The 21,180-nt window shown below is 40.5% G+C and overlaps 1 protein-coding gene across 5 annotated transcripts in view; it reads left to right on the forward strand.

Annotated features, from left to right (window-relative positions):
- The first annotated feature begins 1,815 nt into the window (after positions 1-1,815).
- Positions 1,816-21,180, forward strand: part of LOC132887153 (NACHT, LRR and PYD domains-containing protein 12-like) — a 152,467-nt gene continuing 133,102 nt past the window's right edge. For 2 of the 5 annotated variants that reach the window (XM_060922592.1, XM_060922597.1), the window contains exon 1: positions 2,038-2,139. The gene's annotated coding sequence lies outside the window, so the exon portion shown is untranslated. Of the gene's footprint in view, positions 1,903-2,037; positions 2,140-6,738; positions 6,939-21,180 lie in introns of those variants that run through there. The other 3 variants (XM_060922594.1, XM_060922596.1, XM_060922593.1) reach the window with 3 other exon arrangements.

The raw sequence follows: 21,180 nt of genomic DNA on the forward strand, positions 1-21,180 counted from the left end.
CTCTTTTGGCTCTTCTTACTATAAGGAGCCGGCTCTTTCGGCTCCCAAATGGCTCCTGAGATTTTATTTTTGATTTAATTGCTGCAATTAACTAGTTAATTAATTACATTATTATTTATATTTTATCAATAGGATGTTTTCCATTTTATTTTTTAGTTTTTGTAGCCATTGTAAAGCTTTGTAAAGTATAGCAGTGTAACAATGTTCTAGCTATAGAAATAAAACTTACTTACCAATTAATAAATTATTTTCTCACAAACATAATGCAAAACTGTGTTATATTACCAATATAAAATACACAGCTGATTTTCCCCTCCTCAGGTGCCTCACAGACTCCTCTCCCCTGCGCTCCACAGCTTTAAGCATTACACCAATTTTCGTATTTTCGCAGCTGTGAATGACATCAACCCCCCTAACCAAAAAAAGTAGGCGTACACCATGCTACTTTTCCTTTGAATGGTAATAGACAACACAAAGATGCAATCGGACAGCAACTTTTTTTGTGAAAGTCTCTCTCTCTCTGAGGCACCTAAGGACAAAAAACTAATTCGGCTCCCCAACTTGGCTCCCACCGAAGAGCCGGCTCCCGTCGTTCACTTCAAAGAGCCGGCTCTTTGAACCGGATCATTCGCGACCGACACATCACTACCGGTTTCCTACTGACCCAGACAAGAGGGCCAAATGGATTGCAGCTGTGAAAAGACAGGATTGGGAGCCAACAGAGTACTCCAGACTTTGCAGTGATCATTTCATTTCAGGTTAGTTTATCAGTTAACGCAATTTTGATAAAATATATAGCAAAAAGTAAATGGGTCAGTGTTTGTTAACCCATCTGAGCAGTGAAACAAGGCAGTGTTAATTTGTCTAGGGTTGCATGTAGCAGACATCAGACATAAAACGCAATAACAGAGGCTAGAAAGAAACGGGACACAGAAATAAATAAACAGGGCTCCATACCAAGGCTGGGTACAGTGTTTGTGATAAAAGACAGATCCAATTTAACACGAATCACAGCTTACTTTCTTGTTAAAATGTGCAAAGGTCTCCACCATCTCATACCGCCTTGCACTGAAGGACTTAAGCGTGCCGTCCAAAATGGCTGCGTCACGTGACTTGGTCACGTGGGTGAAATACCTCAATATGAGAAATCCCTGTAGGTTATCTTTGCCTGTATGTCATCGCAGAATAGCAAGTGTAAATAATGGGCGGGGATTCGTGACGATTGATGCAACGGTGGCGGCTGAGGGTCCAAAATGAGGACAAAATGTAAAAAGTGAGGACGCGTGACAGACGGCACGAAATCCGGACGAATGGTCACCCTACTTACCTGGCTCAGCTGCCCCACTGCCTTTGCTAGTACCTGCTGCATCATCCGAATCTTTTTTAAAATATTTATGCAGTGAGCCCCTGAGTCTCTTGGCTTCTTCCTCTCTTTTTCTCTTTTCTTTTCTGTGCTCCTGACTTGTGCATGTTGGCAAATCGCACGCACGCTGATTGTCGAAGCGCTATGATCGAACGATGTCGTTTTTTTCCCCTTAATCAAAGAGTCAGACCAAACCATTTTTGCATTAGGGGTGGTAGGGGGTTACTGACGCCTTTTTCACAGACAATAAAGGCAAAAGATCTAGAAATAATTTATTGAATGCAAATATAGCACATTTCTCCCCCAAATCAACACATTTTGAAATGAAATAAAATAATCGCAACTTCATGAGAGCCCAGTTGAAATAAAATAATCGCAACTTCATGAGAGCCCCCCCCATTCCTGGGCCCGGGACAACATACCCGTTTGTCCCCCCCTGTCGGCGGGCCTGTGTGTGAGTTCCCCCAGAGCAGGAAGTGAAACTCTGCAGCTCCATTTAGTGCCGAGGAGAAAGCGAACCTTTTCAGGACTAAAACACGGTGAGTTTTTCCATCTAAAGCTTTAACAGAACCCTCTGAAAGTATTGGCACCTGAGTGCCGCCCGGCTGGGCTGTGACTGGCCAGGAGATGGAGGATGGTAGTGACGGCACAGGAAGTGAGGCAGTCTGAGCAGTTTGAGGCTGGCGGACTCAACAGAGCGAGGAATGGGATTATTATCGGGATAAAAAGAGGAAAAAATCTGAGTGTGAGGATTCTCGATCTGATTCAATAAGAAGGTATGAAGGGGAACAGTATAAAATGTTTGTTAAACTGGTGCAGGAGGTTGCCACTTTCAGAGAATGGAATCCAATTCATCTTAGGAAAAGTGTAAATAAGGAAGTGGGAGAGGGAAGAAGCGCAAAGGTGCTGCAAGGTGGCCAACTGCTAATGTTCTGTAAAAACGCAGAACAATATGAGAGGGCACTAAAAGTGAAGAAGGTTAATGGTAAGATAGTGCAATGCACTAAAGCAAGGTTTTTCAAAGTGTGGGAGAGTCAGCCCCCCCTCAGAGAGCAAATAAACAACAGCGCCCCCTTACAATTTTTGTTGCTGCTATACTTAATGTTCCATTCGTATTTAAAAAAATGGTTGTTGTACACATTATTTTTTTTCTTTTACACATTTTAAACATCTGTGCTTTTTGAATAATCTTTTTTTTACACATTTAAAACATATGAGCTTTATTAAAACATTTTTTTTACACATTTTAAACTTGTGCTTTTTAAAACATCATTTTTACACATTTTAAACATCTGTGCTTTTTTAAAACATCTTTTTTTTTACACATTTAAAACATGAGCTTTATTAAAACATCTTTTTTTTACACATTTTAAACATCTGTGCTTTTTTAAAACATCTTTTTTTTTTACACATTTTAAACATCTGTGCTTTTTGAAAACATCTTTTTTTACACATTTAAAACATGAGCTTTATTAAAACATTTTTTTACACATTTTAAACATGTGCTTTTTAAAACCTCTTTTTATTTTACACATTTTAAGGTATGGACGAAAAGGGGCACTTTAGACATATGGCCCTTTTCCACTACCCTTTTTCAGCTCACTTCAGCTCGCTTCAGCCCGACACAGCTCGCGTTTCGACTACCTCAGAACAGCATGACTCAGCTCGCTTCAGCCTTACTCAGCTCCCAAAACTCGCACGGTTTTGGAGTGGGGCTGAAGCGAGCCGAGTGGGGCTAGGGGCGTGAGGAGACACTCCTCTGTGCACTGATTGGTGAGGAGGAGTGTCCTCACATGCCCACACACGCCCCGCGAGCACGCTGGGATCTGTAAACACCGTAAACCCGGAAGAAGAAGAATTACGAGAATTTCTGAAGCCTTATGCGCCTCGCCTCATCTATACGCTCTTGCCAGTATCTGTTGGCGTTGTCGGTGACAACAAGCCACAGCACCAAGACCAGCAACACTAACGACTCCATGTTTATTGTTTACTCTCCGGGTCGTGAGACTACCGCTTAAAAGGTCACTGATGTCACTGTTTGCGCCGCCTAACGACATCACGTGATGTCCACCCACTTTCGCTAACTCCACCCAATGTGTCCACCCACTTCCAGCCAGCACGGTTCAGCGCGGTTGTAGTCGAAATGCAACTCCAACAGCCCCACTCAGCTTGACTCAGCCCAACTCAGCACGGCACGGCTCAGACCAACTCAGCCGCGTTGGTAGTGGAAAAGCGGCAATAGTAAACTATTATAACCCATGTGGAAAGTTAGATGAAGGTATCCTACAGAACGTTATGGGAACAGTACAAAGCGATGTGGTTTGGTGTGGAGACTTCAACTCACACAATACACTTTGGGGAAGTAACCATACAGACTCAAATCGGAAAGTAATAGAAGAATTTATTGATCATAATTGTTTGGTCTGTATTAATAGTGGTGAGGGCACACAATATAATGGTATAAACAACGCAGACTCAGTGCTTGATTTAACATTTTTATCCAGTTCAATAGCTAGCACCAGCTTATGGAGTGTAGTAAAGAAAACTACTATAGGTAGTGACCATTATGCAATAATGACAAGAGTAGGATCAGAAATGTGTAAAGAAAAGACTAAAGGGATACCCAGGTGGAAACTGGAAAGTGCAAACTGGGAGAGTTTTCAAGTAGTCTGTGCAGCAAGATGTATTGAACTGCAAGAGATGGAGGGAATTGGTGTAGAATAATTCAATAAAGTACTGGTTGAAGAGATAATAAAGTCAGCGGAGGAAACAATACCTAAAACTAAAGGAAACAGGAGAGGTAAGAATGTACCTTGGTGGAATGGAAACTGCAGTAAAGCAGTTAAAGCAAGGAATAAGGCTTTTAAATACCTGAAAAAACATCACTCTCAAGATGCCTTGATAGAATATAAACATGCACAGGCAGTTGTGAGGAAAACGGTTAAAATACAGAAACGTAGCTTTTGGAGAGAATATTGTAATACAATAGGTAGGACTGTGAAGCTGGCTGATATATGGGGCATGATAAAAAGAATAGGAAGTGTCAGGAGGAATTATGAGTTACCAGTGCTAAATAGTGGAGAAGTAGTAGCAGTTAACAACTCCGAAAAGGCTGAACTTTTAGCACAAACATTCAGGAGAGTGCATAGCTCTAGAAATCTCACTGAAGAGGCTAAAGTAATGAGAAGTCAAGTTTTAAGGAAACACCCAACTGTCTTAGACAAGAAAGAGTTCAGATGACCCTTTGAACTTGCCTTTTACCATGTTTGAGCTGAGGAAGGCAATTAGTATTGCTAAACAGACCACCCCAGGGAGAGACATGGTATGCTATAAAATGTTTGCAAATATGACAGTTGGTACTCTGGAAATAGTGTTAAAATTTTTAAATAGAATTTGGGAATCTGGGCAACTTCCAGAAGCCTGGAAACATGCAATCATAGTGCCTGTTCTGAAGCCAGGGAAAGATCCTTCTGACCCTGGTAGTTATCGACCAATTGCACTAACATCACAACTAGGTAAAATCATGGAAAGAATAGTTACTGAAAGAGTAACCTATTATTTAGAAAGCAAAGGTCTTTTCTCTCCATATCAGAGTGGGTTTCGCAAAGGTCATAACACAATGGACTCAATATTGTGTTTAGAATCCGATATCAGGAAAGCACAGACTTATGCTGCTTTTCCACTACAAACGCGGCTGAGCCGTGCCGTGCTGAGTCGAGCTGAGCGGGGCTGTTGGAGTTGCATTTCGACTACAACCGCGCTGAACCGTGCTGGCTGGAAGTGGGTGGACACATTGGGTGGAGTTAGCGAAAGTGGGTGGACGTCATGTGATGTCGTTAAGCAGCGCAAACAGGGACATCAGTGACAGTGGCGGAACAAGTCAGAGCCGGGCCGGGGGCGGGGCAAATGACCGGGCCCTTTATTAAAGCTTATCATAACATCATTTTAGGCTACAAAATGTCCGCAACTGCGGTGTTTACCAATTTCAACACTACCGGGTGCAACTATGTTATTTAGTACATCAAGTCCTTCAAACGAACATGTAACTCAGAAACAAAAAACATTAGGATACTGTACATGGCTCATAATAAAACATCAATAGCCTATACTGCGCACATTATTTGAAGGGCATACGAATGAGCGCTCAGAGGTTGCAACGGTGACAGGAAGAGTCAGAAATAAAAGGAGGGCGGTGCAAACCTCACTGAATGCACTGTGTTTACCAATTTCAACACTACGGGGTGCAACTATGTTATTTTGTACATTAAGTCCTTCAAATGAACATGTAACTCAGAAACAAAAAAACATTAGGTGACATACTGTACATGGCTCATAATAAAACATCAATAGCCTACTGCGCGCATTATTTGAAGGGCATACGACGAGCCTTGCGCTCCGCGAACTCGTCCACGATGCTCTGTATGTCACTGATTCAGTGAGCTTTTAAGCGGTAGTCTCACGACCCCAATAGTAAACAATAAACATGGAGGACATGGAGTCGTTAGTGTTGCTGGTCTTGGTGCTGTGGCTTGTTGTCACCGACAACGCGGACAGATACTGGCAAGAGCGTATAGATGAGGCGAGGCGCATAAGGCTTCAGAAATTCTCGTAATTCGTAATTCTTCTTCTTCCGGGTTTGCGGTGTTTACAGATCCCAGCGTGCTCACGGGGCGTGTGTGGGCATGTGAGGACACTCCTCCTCACCAATCAGTGCACAGGGGAGTGTCTGCTCACGCCCCCAGCCTCACTCGGCACGGCTTGGCTCGCTTCAGCCCCACTCCAAAACGGTGCGAGTTTTAGGGGCTAAGCAGGGCTGAAGCGAGCCGAGTCGTGCTGGTTTTTGGTAGTCGAAACGCGAGCCGTGTCGGGCTGAAGCGAGCTGAAGTGAGCTGAAAAAGGGTAGTGGAAAAGGGCCATAATAAAGAGGTAATAATACAACCCCGATTCCAAAAAAGTTGGGACAAAGTACAAGTTGTAAATAAAAACGGAATGCAATGATGTGGAAGTTTCAAAATTCCATATTTTATTCAGAATAGAACATAGATGACATATCAAATGTTTAAACTGAGAAAATGTATCATTTAAAGAGAAAAATTAGGTTTTTTTTTTTTTTTTTTTTTTTTTAAATTTCATGACAACAACACATCTCAAAAAAGTTGGGACAAGGCCATGTTTACCACTGTGAGACATCCCCTTTTCTCTTTACAACAGTCTGTAAATGTCTGGGGACTGAGGAGACAAGTTGCTCAAGTTTAGGGATAGGAATGTTAACCCGTTCTTGTCTAATGTAGGATTCTAGTTGCTCAACTGTCTTAGGTCTTTTTTTGTCATATCTTCCGTTTTATGATGCGCCAAATGTTTTCTATGGGTGAAAGATCTTGACTGCAGGCTGGCCAGTTCAGTACCCGGACCCTTCTATGCAGCCATGATGCTGTAATTGATGCAGTATGTGGTTTGGCATTGTCATGTTGGAAAACACAAGGTCTTCCCTGAAAGAGACGTCGTCTGGATGGGAGCGTATGTTGCTCTAGAACCTGGATATACCTTTCAGCGTTGATGGTGTCTTTCCAGATGTGTAAGCTGCCCATGCCACACGCACTAATGCAACCCCATACCATCAGAGATGCAGGCTTCTGAACTGAGCGCTGATAACAACTTGGGTCGTTCTTCTCTAGTCCGATTGACATGCCGTCCCTGATTTCCATAAAAAACTTCAAATTTTGATTCGTCCGACCGCAGAACAGTTTTCCGCTTTGCCACAGTCCATCTTAAATGAGTCTTGGCCCAGAGAAGACGTCTGCGCTTCTGGATCATGTTTAGATACCAGGGTTTCCCATACATAGACCATTGTGTGGCGAAGCGCCACACAATAGATTCCTATCGCCACACAATCAGACTCGCGATTTTGAAAAAAAAAAATTCCATTGCGTATCGTTCCGTTCATTCATAGTGCTCGCTCTTCTCGTTCACGTGCGCACGCACACCCACAGAGAGAGAGAGAGAGACGGAGAGGCGTGTACACGGGCCTGCCGTTGCGCATATGACAGGTGTCACGGTCTGATCGTGCGCTGGTATAAATTTACCATGCGCATGCACAGACCGAATTTTTTTTTTTTTCCCTTCCCCGGTCAACTTCCGGGAAGTCTAAATTTACCATTTCTTGCTGCGATTTTATACCGAGCATTTCAACACATTTGTGGACTAATAGAACGCGAATTGTGACTGCAATTGTGAGATTTGATTATAAGTAGACAAGCTGTTGAATATGGATGAGGAAACGATCATTTCCCAGTCACAAAATGAAGATCAGCAAAACACACAGTCCAAAGAGGCACGAGACCAGCGATTCGCCATTTTCAAAAGAAAGATGACCCAATTCTGACTAGGTCCAACGACAGGAGTCTAATTATACCAGGTTGGTAAATTTGACAGAATAACTATATTATAATCATGATGAGTCTCATTCAAACAAATCAATATTCATCAAGATAAAGTGAAAATAATTTATTTGTGGATCAAGTATGATCATAAATCTCCTATCATATTAGGCTGGTAAATTCTGACTAGGCCCAATGACAGCAGTCTAATTATACCAAGTTGGTAAATTTGAGAGAATAACTAAATTATTATAATCATGAGGAGTCTTACTTAAACAAATCAATATTCATCAAGATAGTGTAAATAATTCAAGTATGAACATGAACATAAATCTCATATTAGACTGGTAAATTCAGACTAGGCCCAATTAAGTTGGTAAATTTATACTGTGGTAAGGTTATGGCCCTTTTCCACTACCCTTTTTCAGCTCGCTTCAGCTCACTTCAGCCCGACACGGCTCGCGTTTCGACTACCAAAAACCAGCACGACTCAGCTCGTTTCAGCCCTGCTTAGCCCCTAAAACTCGCACCGTTTTGGAGTGGGGCTGAAGCGAGCCAAGCCGTGCCGAGTGAGGTTGGGGGCGTGAGCAGACACTCCCCTGTGCACTGATTGGTGAGGAGGAGTGTCCTCACATGCCCACACATGCCCCGCGAGCGCGCTGGGATCTGTAAACACCGCAAACCCGGAAGAAGAAGAATTACGAATTACGAGAATTTCTGAAGCCTTATGCGCCTCGCCTCATCTATACGCTCTTGCCAGTCAGTATCTGTTGGCGTTGTCGGTGACAACAAGCCACAGCACCAAGACCAGCAACATTAACGACTCCATGTCCTCCATGTTTATTGTTTACTATTCGGGTCGTGAGACTACCGCTTAAAAGCTCACTGAATCAGTGACATACAGAGCATCGTGGACGAGTTCGCGGAGCGCAAGGCTCGTCGTATGCCCTTCAAATAATGCGCGCAGTAGGCTATTGATGTTTTATTATGACCAGTGTTGGGCACGTTACTTTCAAAAAGTAATTAGTTATAGTTACTAGTTACTTTTCCCAAAAAGTAACTGAGTTAGTAATGGAGTTACTTTGTCATAAAAGTAACTAATTACCAGGGAAAGTAATTATTCCGTTACATTTTGTCCCCCCCCCCCCAAAAAAAAAAATCAAATTCAATTAGTGTAATCATAATAAAAGTGAATGTTAAATGTGTTTAATGACTGAAATGGACACTTAACAGAACCAGTTAGTAACATTATCTACACTATATTAATATTTTTGTGGGACAATGTGAGATAAGACATCTATCAAATGTAATATATTTTTGCAGTTATTAAAATTATGTTACTAATTACTGGCCACTGACGAGGACAAACGCTTTGTTCCTCGACATAATGTGCATTGCACGTAAACACTCTTGCCTTTTATTTCAAGTAATGAAAAAGTAATGGCTGTATTTCCAGTGTGAAAGCGCAGTGCTGGGCTGACCGCTCGCCATCGCTGGGTCTTCCGATTGAAAGCGTGCGCAGTAGTGCAGTAGGCGTGGCCTACCTACATATGTTGTCCAAATCTACTCTGATTGGCTTACTGTGCCGTTGTCTCGTGTCTCCCCGCCCCACACTAAAGCAGAGTAAAGAAAGGCTGAACGAGCAGCGTGCCAGATGAGAACAGCTTTAATAAAGTAACGCATAGTATTTTATTGTAAGTAACGGGAACGGCGTTATAACGATGTAAAAAGTAATGTTAGATTACTCGTTACTAAAAAAAGTAACGCCGTTAGTAACGCCATTTATTCTAACGCCGTTATTCCCATCACTGATTATGACCCATGTACAGTATGTCACCTAATGTTTTTTTGTTTCTGAGTTACATGTTCGTTTGAAGGACTTAATGTACAAAATAACATAGTTGCACCCCGTAGTGTTGAAATTGGTAAACACAGTGCATTCAGTGAGGTTTGCACCGCCCTCCTTTTATTTCTGACTCTTCCTGTCACCGTTGCAACCTCTGAGCGCTCATTCGTATGCCCTTCAAATAATGTGCGCAGTATAGGCTATTGATGTTTTATTATGAGCCATGTACAGTATCCTAATGTTTTTTGTTTCTGAGTTACATGTTCGTTTGAAGGACTTGATGTACTAAATAACATAGTTGCACCCGGTAGTGTTGAAATTGGTAAACACCGCAGTTGCGGACATTTTGTAGCCTAAAATGATGTTATGATAAGCTTTAATAAAGGGCCCGGTCATTTGCCCCGCCCCCGGCCCGGCTCTGACTTGTTCCGCCACTGTCACTGATGTCACTGTTTGCGCTGCTTAACTACATCACATGACGTCCACCCACTTTCGCTAACTCCACCCAATGTGTCCACCCACTTCCAGCCAGCACGGTTCAGCGTGGTTGTAGTCGAAATGCAACTCCAACAGCCCCGCCCAGCTCGACTCAGCTCGACTCAGCACGGCACGGCTCAGCCGCGTTTGTAGTGGAAAAGCGGCATTAGACTGTGGCTGCTACAGTTTAAATTTACCTGGTAAATTCAGACTGGTGGTAAATTCAGACCGTGACACCGTACTGCAAGTAGGCCTATTAGGCTAATTAAAAATAATGCAGCCTTCCTGATTCGCCTTCTGACCCCTTATTTTAAAAGGTAGCCTACGTCGTGCTCGTGATGAGCTTTATCATAGCCTTCTTGGCTTACAGGAAACGGACATCCCTGAGTCAGGCTACAAACCAATTTTGATGCATACAGTAGCAGCTTGACGCGAGGAACCGGCCTTATTGCATTATCCCGTTTATCCCGCTTCAGCATTCATGCAAGTTATTAATAATGGCTTGACATTCACAATAAATAAGGATTTCCCACTAGCCTAAATAAAATGTTGTTATACTCGCGGGGATGCCTAGTTGATGCTATCTGAAGCATAAAATCTGAATATTTTAAGAAACGATGCAGTAGTTGAGAGAGGCTACTGTAGGATGCCCATAGGCTAATAATAACTTAGTATTTATTTGACTATTATAATTTCATTGACTCTCAGTGTTTGCTGCTTTAACCCAGATGAGTACTGAAAAGTTTTTTCTGAATTGCGAGCGGGATTTCTCAGCTATGAATAGGGTAAGCACATAGAAATTCAGTATTCCTTTGTATATTTTTTTGATGTAATGGAAATTTTTAGTGCTTTGACAGAGACTCCGATTGTTTTGCAGGTCAAGGGGCCCACAGGGCCCCTCCTGGGAAAAAAACAGGGGCCCATTTCTACAATGGGGGCCCAATGATTATCCTTCAGTTGAAGTGAACCTAGTGAGCGAAGCGAGCCCAATGAACAGCTGGGGCAGCCCAGGGGCTGTTTTTTTTTTTTTTCTCAATTCTGTTTTTTTTTGGTATTAGAAGCCATATGAAGCAATGTAGATGACAAAAATCAATGCTTCAACCAAATATATTGAGAGATTGTTTAACCAGTGGCAATATTTTGGAATTCAACCACAGGCCACTATATATCACATCTATATTATCTCCTTCTTGTAAATTATAATTTATTTTATTAACTTGTTTTCAGTTTGGTGTAGGTCTATAGTAGTAGTCACCAGTGGTAGTGGCAGTGGTAGTAGTGGTTGCTGTTGCAGTAGTTGTTGTAAATCTAGTATGACTAATTACCTTGGGTATCAGGGGTATCAGTTTTTTTCAGGTGAATGTACTCTCTTTCTGCCGAAGAATGACAAAATAGATGTATTTTTCTTTTTTTTCTTGTCCATGTTTTCTTGTCTCTTTCAAATATTCGTACATGGACCGTAAGACGCCACCTAGCGAAAGACTTGGATCAGGTTTTACTCGCTTGGGACGCTACAAACGGGGTGGCGTAAATACACGAACGGGTCCGAACAGGTCCGACATATATTCAATATGGCGGCGGTCAAAACAAATTCATCCGATGCTGAAATCTGTTGAATATCCAGATAATTATGTTGGAAGTTGCATATTTGTTCAAGATTTTCGATATTGAGACCATGAAGTCAAGTAATAACAGTCCCCCCAGGATTCCGCGGGCCTTTTTTGTGATTGTTGCGGGCTAAAATGTCTGATGTTGCGGGGTTTTTTTCCAAAAAATTGCGATGAAAGTTGCAGTGTTTTTAGGTTTTTGTTGCGATTACATTACGGGAGGAAGTGAAAGTTGCGAGAAATTGTTGCGATTTTCTCTTTTTGTGATTTAAAATTGAGTATGTTAAATATTAAGTTATTACTGAAAAACTATTGATTAAAAAAAAAACAAAGACATTGAGAAATGGTCCTATAAACAACTTTACCAATATAAAAGATTACCAGGACTACAAAAATGCAGAAAAATAGGCTTTACTTATCCAAATGCACCTGTTGGTTCAAAAGTTAAAGTGCATAGAACCTCATAGCACAACAGGAAGTTACCTTAAAATATAATATAAATGCCTCAGCTTTCATGTAAGAAAAAAAACTATTAATACTAGTACTGTGTGCAGGCAGTCTCTACTGAAGACTAAATTAAACAATAATTATAAACTAATAAAATAAATGGCTCAGGCTTCATAGAAGAAAAAAAACAATTGGAACAGAATCTCACAGTATGATGCTGAAGCTGCCTAAACAATGGAAAATAAAATACCATTTTGGCAAAAATGTTGGCATCCATTAATTTCTTGTATTAAGTAAAAAAAAAAATAATGTAAAGTGCACACAGTCCTTCACTGTAAACATAACACACTTTCAGTAACAGAATTTAAGCCTATATAAAACACTGACTCGCACATGCTGCTTCTCTTGAACGGAAACACGGAAGTAAGCAGTGTTGCCAGATACTGCTGACATTTTCCAGCCCAAAATATGTTCAAAACCCGCCAAAATGCACTTGAAACTCCCCATCTGGGCGGGAAACTGCCCAATCTGGCAACACTGGAAGTAAGGCGGAAGGTAGTTTGTCGATGTCACTTCAAGACGACGCCAACGATTGGTCAAATTTGCAGGAAAGTTGCGGTGATTGGATATAATTGCAACACTGCCCTGAATTTGCGGGGATTGGTTGAATTTGCGTTGAAGTTGCAAATCGCAATATCGCGAAATCCTGGAGGGTCTGTAATACGCCACGAAACATTCCAAATAGGGTATAAAATGCTCGCGTCCATATTGGCCCCTGCCCCTCTTGACAATGCGTTCATTATTCGAAATAGTGCGTCTTAGACGCGGGCGCGCCAACAATCTGAGTCTCTGCTTTGATGATGAAGAAAATGTACTTTTTTTTATCCATAGATTAAAACAGACCTCAAGAATAGGCTCCAAGAGGAACACCTGGCAGCCTGCTTACAAATCTCCATAAATGGTCCCGAACCCAATGACTTCCCTTACGATAGGGCACTTGAGTTTTTTTTCAGGAAGCCACGCAGAATTAAATGTTCTGATAGGGCATGCAGGCTTTGCACCAATTAGGGTAATGCTTTTTCATTATTGTTAGTTGCCTTGGTCTTACCTTAAGTGGTTTCTTACATCTGATTATGATATTTTATTATTATTTTGTTGTTACATTATACTATTTATTTCATTTTACAACCCCTGGCAAAAAATATGTAATCACTACTCTTGGAGGATGTTCATTCAGCTGTTTTACTTTGTAGCAAAAAAAACAAATCACAGACATGACACAAAATTGTTTTATTTGACAGCTGAACATTCTGGCTTTGTAAAATATACCTCAAAAAATGATATGAAATTGTTGTAATTAATGGCACATTTTTTTAAAGATCAAGTAGAAGAAAAAATGATGGAATCACTCAATGATGAGGAAAAAATTATGGAATCAAGCTATAACTTGCATTTCTAAAACAAATATCCGCACAACCCTAAATGTGCAAATTAGTCTGCAGTTAAGAGACTGCTTGTAGACCTGAATGAGCTGTTGCACCTGGCTGATTGACAGAAAACATGGCCCCAACAAGAGAGCTGTCAGTTGAAATAATGGAAAGGATTATAAAACTCCTTAAAGAAGGTAATTCAACACGGAGCGTGGTAAAAGATGTTGGTTGTTTCAAGTCAGCTGTGTCTAAAATTTGGAGCAAGTACAAACAAAATGGGAAGGTTGTAAAAGGGAAACATACAGGTAGATCAAAGCGTCAGGACAGGAAACTCAAAGCAAGATGCCTTGAAAATAGACAATGCACAAGAAAAGAAGTGAAAAACAAATGGGCAGAAACAGGAGTCAATATTTGTGACCAAAATGTAAGAAATCGGCAGAAGGAAATGGGATTTACATACAGAAAAGCCAAACGTTAACCATCATTAACACCTAAACAGAAGAAAATAAGGTTACAGAGGGGTTAAAGAGAAGGAGTCGTGGACTGTGGGTGATTGGATGAAAGTTATATTCAGTGATGAATCATGAATCTGCATTGGCCAAAGAGATGATGCTGGAACTTTTGTTTGGTGCTGTTCCAATGAAACATATAAAGATGACTGCCTGAAGAAAGCAAGCAAATTTCCACAGTCATTGATGATATGGGGTTGGATGTCAGGTAAAGGACCTGGGCAGATGGCAGTCATTACATCTACAGTAAATGCACAGGTGTAGATTGAAATTTTGGACACTTTTCTCATTCCATCAATCAAAAGTCCTTTTGGTGGTGATGAAGTCATTTTTCAGGATGATAATGCATCTTGCTACAGAGCAAAGAGCATTAAAACTTTTCTTCAGGAAAGGCAGATCAACTCAATGGCATGGCCAGCAAACAGTCTGGATCTCAATCGAATTGAAAATATATGGTGGAAATTGGGAAAAAAAAGCTGCAAAGCTGATCTGTCAACTGCTATACAAGAAAGTTGGAACCTGACAAAGAATATTCTTTTTCATTAGTGAAGTACATGCCTCAAAGAATTCAAGCTGTCATAAAAGCCAGGGGAGGTGCAGCAAAGTACTAATTGTGTTTTTTTTTTTTTTAAATTTGTTTCCATAATTTTTTCCTCATCATTGAGTGATTCCATAATTTTTTCTTCTACTTGATCTTGAAAGAAATGTCATTAATTACAAAAAATTAATAATTTTTTGAGGTATATTTTACAAAGCCAGAATGTTCAGCTGTTAAATAATTTTGTGTCATATCTGTGGGTTTTTTTTTTTTTTGTGCTACAAAGTAAAACAGCTGAATTAACATCCTCCAGGAGTAGTGATTCCATATCTTTTGCCAGGGGTTGTAGTATTGGTTGAGGTAAGTGTTGAGTTCAATATTTAAAATAAAAACCTCCAGCTTTTTTTTTTGCAATTTATTCCTTGAATGTCAACTAAAGAATGATTGAAAGATTGCCACCAAAAAGGCAAAAAACTAAGGTAAAAAAACTTGAATTTTGGTGAGTAATTTTCATCAATTTAAAAGACAGGTTTTCCACCAACATCAAGCCCAGCAAACTAATGGTCTGCCCTGTAATGTAAAGTTGGGTCGAGGAATGAAACCAGGCAGGGTTCTGGTAAAAATTGTTTTAGCTGTCTTCTCTTAAAGAACTTAAAAGAATTTAGATTGAACTGAATAATCTCAAATGCTTCTTATAGCTTTAAAATAGTCCCAGCAGGTGACTCTGAAGAAAAATACTGTGTGTTTGAACACCACCTGCTGTAAACACTTTGCATACACCCCAATGACTGACACCACCGACCGCCACGACACCACCTCGCACGATTCCCTCATCGGTACAGTGGAGCACCACAAATTGCTACCTGGTCTGTGGGAAACACTGGATACGGCTTCTTCTTTGAACTATAGAGTTTTAGCTGGCAACGGTGGGTGGCACGGTGAATTGTGTTCACAAATAATGTTCTCTGGAAATATTCCTGAGCCCATTTTGTGATTTCCAATACAGAAGCCTGCCTGTATGTGATGCAGTGCTGTCTAAGGGCCCGAAGATCACGGGCACCCAGTATGGTTTTCCGGCCTTGACCCTTACGCACAGAGATTCTTCTAGATTCTCTGAATATTTTGATGATATTATGCACTGTAGATGATGTGTTTAAACTCTTGCAGTTTTACACTGTCGAACTCCTTTCTGATATTGCTCCACTATTTGTCGGCGCAGAATTGGGGGGATTGGTGGTCCTCTTCCCATCTTTACTTCTGAGAGCCGCTGCCACTCCAAGATGCTCTTTTTATACCCAGTCATGTTAATGACCTACTGCCAATTGACCTAATGAGTTGCAATTTGGTCCTCCAGCTGTTCCTTTTTTGTACCTTTTAACTTTTCCAGCCTCTTATTGCCCCTGCCCCAACTTTTTTGAGATGTGTTGCTGTTGTGAAATTTCAAATGAGCCAATATTTAGCATGAAATTTCAAAATGTCTCACTTTCGACATTTGATATGTTGTCTATGTTCTATTGTGAATACAATATCCGTTTTTGAGATTTGTAAATTATTGCATTCCATTTTTATTTACAATTTGTACTTTGTCCCAACTTTTTTGGAATCGGGGTTGTAGCTGTATTCTTTTCAAGTCAAGTCAACTTTGTCAAATATGCTATACATGCTTGACATACAGCACAGATGAAATTTCAGTCCTCTCTGACCCATGGTGCAAACAGGCAATGCAATAAATAAAAATAGAATAATTGAAAAAACAAACAATATAACCAGTATAAACACTCTAGATAAGAACTAGACATAGACTAAACACTCAGACAATATAAACAGCGTAAACACTAGACAAGAACTAGACAAAGACTAAACACTCAAACAGACAATATAAACAGTATAAACACTCTAGATATGAACTAGACGTAGACTAAACTCTCTCTCTCTCATATATACACACACAAATTGGTTCAAAATTGATTCTCTTTGACATAGAGAAAGCTTATGATATGCTTTGGAAAGAGGGTCTATTAATCAAATTAGATTCATTAGGATTAAGTGGGAAGGTATATAACTGGGCTTTGGACTTTTTATTCAACAGGAAAATTCAGGTAAGGGTAGGTACAGAATACTCTGAGGTACAGTATATACAGTTGAGAATGGCACACCACAAGGTAGTGTGTGTGTAGTCCATTATTATTTAATATTATGATCAATGATATCTTTTCAAGCATTGAGCAAAGTGTAGGGAAGTCTTTATATGCGGGTGATGGGGCTCTCTGGATTAGAGGCCGTAATATCTCATATGTTAAAAAGAAAATGCAGGCAGAAATAACTAAAGTGGAAAAGTGGGCAAATGAATGGGGTTTTAGGTTATCAATCTCTAAAACACAAGTAATCTGCTTTTCAAGGAAACGAAGAACTACTCCTCTGGCTCTAAAATTATATGGTCATCACCTGGAGCAAGTCAAGTCAGTTAGATTCCTTGGGGTATGGTTCGATGAGAAACTGACATGGAAAGTTCATATGGACAAAATGGAAAATAAATGTAAAAAGATATATAACATTCTGCGTTGTTTGTCAGGGCAAACCTGGGGAGCAAGCAGGGCATCCTTAACAAATATATACTGGGTGCTTATGAGGTCGGTTTTTGATTATGGTAGTGTAGCATACTAGTGCATCTCAAAAAATTAGAATACCATGAAAAAGTTCCTTTTTTCATAATTTAATTCAAAAAGGTAAACTTTCATATATTCTATATTCATTACATGTAAAGTGAAATATTTAAAGCCTTTTTTGTTTTAATTTTGATGATTATGGCTTATAGCTCATGAAAATCAGAAATCCAGTATCTCAAATTATTAGAATATTCCCTAAGATCAATCAAAAAAAGGATTTACAATACAGAAATGTCCAACTTCTGAAAAGTATATTCATTTATACACTCAATACTTGGTTGGGGCTCCTTTACCATGAATTACTGTATCAATGCGGTGTGGCATGGAGGTGATCAGTCTGTGGCACTGCTGAGGTGTTATTGAAGCCCAGGTTGCTTTGATAGTGGCCTTCGGCGTATCTGTATTTTTGGGTCGGGTGGTTCTCATCTTCCTCTTGACAATACCCCATAGATTCTCTATGGGGTTCAGGTCAGGCAAGTTGGCTGGCCAATCAAACACAGTAATATCATGGTCAGCAAACCATTTGGTAGTAGTTTTGGCACTGTGGGTAGGTGTTAAGTCCTGCTGGAAAAGGAAATCAGCATCTCCAAAAAGCTCGTCAGCAGATGGAAGCATGAAGTGCTCTAAAATCTCCTGGTAGATGGCTGTGTTGACTTTGGACTTGATAAAATACAGTGGACCAACACCAGCAGATGACATGGCACCCCAAATCATCACAGACTGTGGAAACTTCACACTGGGCTTCAAACACCTTGGATTCTGTGCCTCTTTACTCTTCCTCCAGACTCTAGAACCGTGATTTCCAAATTAAATGCAAAATGTACTTTCATCTGAAAAGAGGACTTTGGACCACCTGAGCAACAGTCCATTTCTTTCTCTCCTTAGCCCAGATAAGACACTTCTGACATTGTCTCTGGCTCAGGAGTAGCTTGATATTAGGAATGCAAAAGTTGTATCCCCTTTCTTGAAGATGTCGGTTCGTGATGGGTCTTGATACACTGACACCAGCCTCAGTCCACTCCTTGTGAAGCTCTCCCAAGTTCTTGAATCAACTTTTCTTGACGGGCCTCTCGAGACTGCGGCCATCCCTGTTGCTTGTGCACCTTTTCCAGCCACCCTTTTCAGCAATGACCTTTTGTGGCTTACCCTCCTTGTGGAGGGCATCAGTGATCATCTTCTGGACAACAGTCAAGTCAGTAGTCTTCCCCATGATTGTGGTTGTGTGTATTGAACTAGACCGAGAGATACACTGTGTTCATACTGTTTTACTCAAACTCGAAATGAAATATTCTAATATTTTGAGATGTTTTTTTGTTTTTGTACTGTATGCCATACTGATTAAAATAGAATAATGCTTGAAACATTTTAGTTTGTGTAATGAGTCTATAATAACATTTTCACTTTCTTAAATAACTGATGGAAAATATTGAACTTTTTCACAATATTCTAATTTTTTGAGATGTACTAGTATGTCTGCAGCAGAATCAAATACTAAAATATTAGATGTCTTGCAAGCACAGGCCCTGAGGATTTGTAGTGGATCCTTTAAGACCTCCCCAGTACCATCCTTTCAGGTGGAAATGGGTGAAATGCCATTAAGTCTAAGAAGGGTGCAACTGATGTTAACATATTGGGTTAATGTTAAAGGCCAATATGATGGACATCCAACAAAAGAAATTTTGAAAGATTGCTGGGAACATAATAAAACCAGCTTCAGAAGCTTTGGGTGGATGGGTGATGCCAAAGCAGAAAGTATAGGGCTACACCAGCTGCAGTACTGCCCTACTGTCCCTTTGTCTCCTATTCAGCCATGGTTGTTTCCCCTACCATTAGTAGATTTGGGCATTTTCCTAGAAATCAAAAAGAAACCAAAAGAGGTGTCAATTAAGGATGTGGTACAGAATTATTTTCATGTGCGTAACGTTTTATGCCACACACCTATATTTACGGATGGCTCAAAAGACCCAAAGAGAGGTTGTGCTGGCTTAGCAGTATGTATACCATCAAAAGATCTGAGTATCAAGAAAAGAATAAGTGACAACATGTCAGTATATACTGCTGAGCTGGTTGCAATCCTGTTGGCACTAGAATGGCTCAAAGGAAATAGTCTTCTTAACCCTGTAATAATCTCAGATAGCTATTCAGCACTCCAAAGTATTCAGTCAAGTAAATAATTCAGAAGTGGCCTCATTAACGAAATATATATTTCAGTGTTTCCCACAGACCAGGTAGCAATTTGTGGTGCTCCACTGTGCCGATGAGGGAATCGTGCGCGGTGGTGTCGTGGCGGTCGGTGGAGTTGGTCATTGGGGTGTATGCAAAGTGTTTACAGCGGGCGGTGTTCGAACACACAGTATTTTTCTTCAGAGTCACTTGCTGGGACTATTTTAAAGCTACAAGAAGCATTTGAGATTATTCAGTTCAATTTAAATTCTTTTAAATTCTTTAAGAGAAGACAGCTAAAACAATTTTTACCAGAACCCTGCCTGGTTTCATTCCTCGACCCAACTTTACATTACAGGGCAGGCCATTAGTTTGCTGGGCTTGATGTTGGTGGAAAACCTGTCTTTTAAATTTATGTAAATTACTCACCAAAATTCAAGTTTTTTACCTTAGTTTTTTGCCTTTTTGGTGGCAATCATTCTTTAGTTGACATTCAAGGAATAAATTGCAAAAAACATGCTGGAGGGTTTTATTTTAAATATTGAACTCAACACTTACCTCAGCCAATACTAAAATGAAATAAATAGTATAATGTAACAACAAAATAATAATAAAATATCATAATTAGATGTAAGAAACCACTTAAGGTAACACCAAGGCAACTAACAATAATGAAAAAGCATTACCCTAATTGGTGCAAAGCCTGCATGCCCTATCAGAACATTTAATTCTGCGTGGCTTCCTGAAAAAAACCTCAAGTGCCTTGTCGTACAGGAAGTCATTGGGTTCAGGACCATTTATGGAGATTCGTAAGCAGGCTGCCAGGTGTTCCCCTTGGAGCCTATTCCTGAGGTCTGTTTTAATCTATGGATAAAAAAAAGTACATTTTCTTCATCATCAAAGCACTAAAAATTTCCATTACATCAAAAAATATACAAAGGAATACTGAATTTCTATGTGCTTATGCTATTCATAGCTGAGAAATCCCAGCTGAGAAAAGCAGCAAACATTGAAAGTCAATGAAATTCTCATCTCATTATCTGTAGCCGCTTTATCCTGTTCTACAGGGTCGCAGGCAAGCTGGAGCCTATCCCAGCTGACTACGGGCGAGAGGCAGGGTACACCCTGGACAAGTCGCCAGGTCATCACAGGGCTGACACATAGACACAGACAACCATTCACATTCACACCTACGGTCAATTTAGAGTCACCAGTTAACCTAACCTGCATGCCTTTGGACTGTGGGGGAAACCGGAGCACCCGGAGGAAACCCACAGGGAGAACATGCAAACTTCGCACAAAAAGGCCCTCGCCGGCCACGGGGCTCGAACCCGGACCTTCTTGCTGTGAGGCGACAGCGCTGACCACTACACCACCATGCCGCCCTCAATGAAATTATAATAGTCAAATAAATACGAAGTTATTATTAGCCTATGGGCATCCTACAGTAGCCTCTCTCAACTACCGCATTGTTACTTAAAATATTCAGATTTTATGCTTCAGATAGCATCAACTAAGCATCCCCGCGAGTATAACATTTTATTTAGGCTAGTGGGAAATCCTTATTTATTGTGAATGTCAAGCCATTATTAATAACTTGCATGAATGCTGAAGCTGCTACTGTATGCATCAGAATTGGTTTCTAGCCTGACTCAGGGATGTCAATTTCCTGTAAGCCAAGAAGGCTATGATAAAGCTCATCATGAGCACGACGTCGGCTACCTTTTAAAATAAGCGGTCGGAAGGCGAATCGGGAA

Source organism: Neoarius graeffei, chromosome 5 (assembly GCF_027579695.1).
Source record: "Neoarius graeffei isolate fNeoGra1 chromosome 5, fNeoGra1.pri, whole genome shotgun sequence".
NCBI lineage: Eukaryota > Metazoa > Chordata > Actinopteri > Siluriformes > Ariidae > Neoarius > Neoarius graeffei.